The 5,633-nt window shown below is 41.1% G+C and overlaps 1 non-coding gene across 1 annotated transcript; it reads right to left on the bottom strand.

Moving 5' to 3' along the window:
• Positions 1-1,675: 1,675 nt before the first annotated feature.
• LOC111723463 lies at positions 1,676-1,816 on the bottom strand. Its single transcript, XR_002771990.1, has one exon. It is a non-coding gene; the product is annotated as a U4 spliceosomal RNA (small nuclear RNA).
• Positions 1,817-5,633: the final 3,817 nt, after the last annotated feature.

Raw genomic sequence — 5,633 nt, 5'->3', positions numbered from 1 at the left:
TCCAGAAATAACTTGTTGAGGCTTTAGGTAGTCTGGACCAGTGGCTCAGCATGAGTCAGAGACTTCAAAGCAGGAATGATTGTTGGTAATGTGTCCTCATTCATGCCCATATGCTTGAGAGAAGTGAGAGAACTGGTGTATTTAAGAATATGGTATTTTATTCCTCAAATGTTTGCTTTATCTCCAAACAGATATTAATTTTTAAAATAGGATTTAGTTATCCCACATCACAAAGTCTCAAAGCTGTTGGCATGGCTGTGAAGAGAAGGGAACACTTTTACACTGCTGGTGGGACTGCAAACTAATACAAACTTTTGGGAAGGAAGTATGGAGAATCTTCAAAGAACTCTAATTAGACCTCCCATTTGGTCCTGCAATCCCATTACTAGGTATCTGCCCAGAAGAAAAAAAATCCTTCTATCATAAGGACATTTGCACTAGAGTGTTTATTGCAGCTCAATTTACAATCACCCCAATGTGGAAACAGCCTAAATGCCCACCAAACCAGGAATGGATCAACCAGCTGTGGTTTATGTATACTGTGGAATACTATTCAACCATTAAAAAAGACAGAGACTTCTACATCTTTTGTATTAACCATGGCATGGAGGTGGAACACATTCTTCTTAGTAAAGCATCACAAGAATGGAGAAGCAAGAATCTAATGTACTCAATTCTAATATAAAGGCAGTAAATGAGCTAATACAAGGGGATAGGGTAAGGGAATGAGAGATTGGGGAGAGAGGAGCAGGGAGGAAGATGAGGGGGTCACAGTGTATGGCACACCTCTTAGGGGTGGGACACAATTACAAGAGGGACTTTACCTAACAACCACAATCAGTGTAGCCTAATTCTTTGTACCCTCAATGAATCCCAAACAATAAAAAAAAAAAGAAGGATTTACTATGTGTCTTCTGATTGCAAATCAGTATTTGTTTATGAAAAAAATTAGGACAATATAGAGAAAATGCAAAAAGAAAATAAAAATTACTTGCTGCCTAGATGTAACCACTCTTTTACATTATATATATATATATAAAATAATTTACTTCACCCATTTAAAAGTATATCATGAATCTTTTCACATGTCAATAAATTCTCCTTTACATTATTTTTTAATGATAGTTTAGTATTTTTTTCTGTATGTCTGCCAAAAATTATTTAACCAATCCTTCTATTGTACATTAAGGTTGCTTACAACTGTTAGCCATAAAACAAGGCTGTGAGAAGCCCTATAAACAAATGCATGGCTCCATGCATAATGAATTTCTGAGGATAAGTTCCTAGAAGGTAATTGATGGCCAAACTATGTGCACATTTTTTAAGGCTTTTGATGTCCATTGGCAAATTGCCCTCTGGCAAGGTTGTTTCAATCTATACTTCCACCCACAAAGTATGACAATGTCTGTTTCTCTATTATAGCCTTTGCCCAAATTGGGTATTATCAATCTTTTTAATGTTTAATTGTTTAGATTTCCATTTCTTTGATTATTAGTAAGGGTCAAAAAATCTTTTCATTATTGTTTTTATTCTTATGTAAACTGACTGCCTATATCATTTGTTTATTATATTGAATACTTTTTATATACCAGACAGGGGGCAATTACTCCTAGGTGTGTTCAGTTTTTTCATATTAATTTTCAGGAACTCTTTATTTATTTTATTTTTTATTCAGTCTCCATAGAGACCATCAAAAATTGCCAGGATCGACTATATTTCAAGTCATCACGGTGGGATATTGGGAAAAGTTTTCAATTAGCAATAATTGCGCCTCGGATAAACCGCATTGGCTACGATACCGCCACTGCACAAAGCTCAGGAACTATTTATGTAATAATACTGTTGTCTCCTTTCTTGTTATGTTATCAAGATTTTATCTCTGTTTGTCTTTTAACTTTAAACTTTTTTATATAGAAGTTTCAAATTTTTGTGTAGTCAAAATTATGAACCTTGGGTTATATCAAGAAAGATTTCCTCTATATCAAGAATCAAAGAACATAATTTTGTATACTACCACCACTTTTCCCCCCAAATTTCTTTATTGTGGTAAAGTGTATATAACATAAAATTGACCATCTTTACCTTTTTTAAGTGTACAGTCAGTGGTTTTAAGTTCATTTTAAAATGTTGTATAACCACCATTTCCCATCTTTAGGACTCTTTTCACCTTGTAGAATTGGAACTTCTGTGCCCATTAAACAATAATTCCCTGTTCCTAACTCCCTCAGCTCCTGGCAATCACCATTCTACTTTCTTACTCTATGAATTTGACTACTTGAAGTATCTCATATAAATATAATAGAATGATATGGTATAGACCTTTTTGTGTATGGCTTTTATACTTAGTATAATAATGTCCTCAAGGTTCATATTCCCCCTCCACATTTATAATTTTCTAATTTACATTTAAACTTCACATTTTTCTTGCATTTTGATGTCTGATACAGATAAAGATCTAATTTAATTTTTGCAAAATTTGGGGCCAATTTTTGCAGCATTTTATATATTCAAGCTACAGATCTATTTTTGCTCATTCATGTTCATGTTCAAATGTTTTCCCTCTTAGAATTAATTTTCATAAGTTTTATTTTTGTTTTTACACAGAGAGGCTTTAGGTTTTCTTTGGTCATATTGTTTTTTATTTATGGTTTCTGACTTTGTTGTTGTGCTTGGAAAGGCCTTCCCCATGCCAAAGTTATACACATTGTCATCTAAAGTTTGTTTCACTCTCCTCCTTCTTTCCTTCCCTCTCCCACTCTAATTTATCCATAGCTTATTTTGCTGTGTTGTATTAGGCAAAAATCTAATTTTACCTTTTTCTAGGAGAGTTACCCAAGGTCCCCTATTATTTATTGAATACTCTTTTACTTTCTTATTTGAAATGTCACCTTCACCATATGCTAATTTCTTACACGTACCAGATCCTATTCCTTGCCAATATCCTGCCCCTGCCCTGTTTTTAATTCTGAGATTTCCTAAAAACCCCAGTCCTGGACCAAGCCTACTCTCTCCTCTCCCTGCTACTCCTATTTGGGTGCTGAGAGCTACTGGGGAAATTAAATTCTACTGGTTAGTACTGTTCCAAATTCAGTATCTTTTGCTTGGGCCTTAAGAGCCAGAAATTGACCAAACATAACACAACATTCCAAATAAAAGTTCTCAAGGAAAAGGTCTATGGCAGTGGTAAGGGTGTTGGAGAGAGCCTTCCTGAGAAAGTAATGAGCTAATAAACTGAGACCCAAGGATGAGCAGGAATTGACCAGAAAGGCAGAGGGGCTGCATGCACACTTAGGGAAAGATGGGGGGAGGTGTTGCCAGGCAGGTGCTCAGAGTCACAAGACCTCTCAGGGTCCCCACCCAGGATCAGCCTGTAGCTCAGTGGTCACTGAGTAATGACTTTGCACCTGAATGATGTGAAGAGGAGAGGGGTGAGTTCTCCATCAGTAGGGCCAGGAGTCTCTGGAGCTCTTCTACCCCGTGACCTCCTCTGCCTGTATACAATGCCAAAGTGACAGCATTTGACCATGGATCCCCTTGATTTTGTAAATATTAACAGCCCTTGTTGGAAGAGTCATTATGATTCTACGTGGGAGACGGGAGGAATGTCAGTTTACCAGGCAAACCTGGATTCTACATGTGTTTTCAGGTACAAGGACTTGCATTAGAGCAGTGCCCCAGCAAGCTGGCATTCATTGGCCCACATTTCTGAAATGGAAGGAGCTAATCCATCAAAAGCCTGTTGCTTTCCTCCTCTCCCACATGGGACAGGTGCAGGCTGCCACCCTGAGGATGTGTCTGTTCCCAGCCTCTCCCCAGCCTGGGCCGTCCCAAGGTCTGGCCAGGGGCATACACTATGTACAAACAGTGCCTGCAAGCTCTTCTGACCATGAATCTAAAGACACGTTCTCCAAACAGCATGCCAGTGGTGGGCTGCTGGGGGAAATCTCTGTCCATCTGTTTCCTGTGTCTTACTTTTGTTCATTTGTTCTGTACTTGGGACAGAAAAAATGGTATTTTGTATTGATAACTCTAAAACTCATAGGACATGTACTCAGGCTTTGGGCGCTAAATCAACTTTTCTAATGCAGGTGGGGACATCTTAGGACACAAGAGTCCATGCCTGCCCCCTTTTTCCCACCCTTTGCTTGGGAAGCAATGGGGGAAGCTGGGTAGAAAACTTGGAGGCCTCAGTTCCATGTTGCAACATTGTATCTGAAGTTAATTTTCCAGGGCACACCCAATTTCAAATGTAGAAACAGCATACATTAGCAGCTCACAGAAGTTCTATCATTTATCTAAGATTCTGTGCCATCCACATCTCTCAGCCCTCCTTCAGCACAGGTGGGTGGGAGCTGGTACCTGTGGCAAACATTTCAGAATTCATGTCAGTCACAAAAGGCCTGGACTCATTTTGGCTGGGGACATAGCCTCTCCACGCTTTGTGCAGTGTGTCCTCCAAGACATGACACAGTCAGTCCCTCAAGGGAACCGAAGGGGTGAAAAAGTCCTTCCTTGCCACAAGCAGGTGCCCACCTGGTCCTGCCTCAGTGTTTGTCTTCAGACCTGCAGGGTTTTCACAGCTCCTCTGGTGTGGCAGCTGCAGAAGAGAAGACTCTGTACTGGAACAGAGCCCTCAGAGTCTCCAGGGAGAGACTGCACCTGCCGGCCAGGAGGTAGAGAATAGCAGAGTTTGAGAAGGGCTGGTTCACATCGTTGTCTTCAGTCCCCTTATAAGTCTGCATTTTGGCGATTCATTTGGGAGAGAGCGAGGAAGGAGCCAAAGAAGACTGACAGGTGTCAAGGCCACATCCTTAGGAAAAATGATCCACGTGGGCGTAGACTCCTGGCGATCTTTCCACTGTGCTAGTCTGGCTGGCGAGGGCATGTGGGTAGGATGCAGAAATGGCCGGCATTTTGGGACAGTAAAAGAGCACTCAGTATCATGGTGAGCCATTGAATTCCAGGTAGCTTGGGCTGCGGAACAGGGAGGAAGATGGAGCTGAGGCTGAGGTCTGGCTGAAAATGTATTTTCAGAAAGAATGGTCCTGGCCTCTGGCTGGAGCAGCCCACCACCAATTCTGTATAAATGCCACCAGTCTGAGGCCACATGAAGGAAGGGATGCCAGAGGCTGTCAGGCAGGGATGTGTGACTGAAGCCAGTTAGGGGACGGTTAAAGACTCCCCTGAAGCCCACCAGCCCTGCCAGGAGGAGTTTTTTCTCCACCTTGGGTCCTCCCAGACAGAACCAAGCACCTTTCCTCAGCTTGCTGCAGAGGCACCCCATCCCAAAGGAAGCACCTGGAGGCCCCAGTTTACAAGTGTGGACTTGGAAAGTACAGAGTTTACTAACACTCTCTTGATGCTAACACTCTCTTCTCTGCTGAGGCCTTGTGATAATCTTAAGATTCCCACAGGATACATCAGACTCTTTTTTTTTTGGCAAGAAAAACACCGTTAGTCTCATGCTCTGGAGGAAATGTGACCCAGCATTTCTGGAACTGTAACAAGCACACGATCTGAACTTAAGTTCAGATTCAGGTTTGGGATTCAGCTCCTCCTTACAGCTAGAGAAGATAAAGAACCAAGACAGAGGGGAAACGTCTGTGTGGGCTGTCACGTCTTCTCTTATCTTT

This window comes from Otolemur garnettii, unplaced genomic scaffold (genome assembly GCF_000181295.1).
Source record: "Otolemur garnettii isolate 467f Iridium unplaced genomic scaffold, OtoGar3 scaffold00011, whole genome shotgun sequence".
Classification (NCBI taxonomy): domain Eukaryota; kingdom Metazoa; phylum Chordata; class Mammalia; order Primates; family Galagidae; genus Otolemur; species Otolemur garnettii.
The sequence above is the reverse complement of the archived record's forward strand: the minus strand, read 5'-3'. Positions and strand labels throughout refer to the sequence as shown.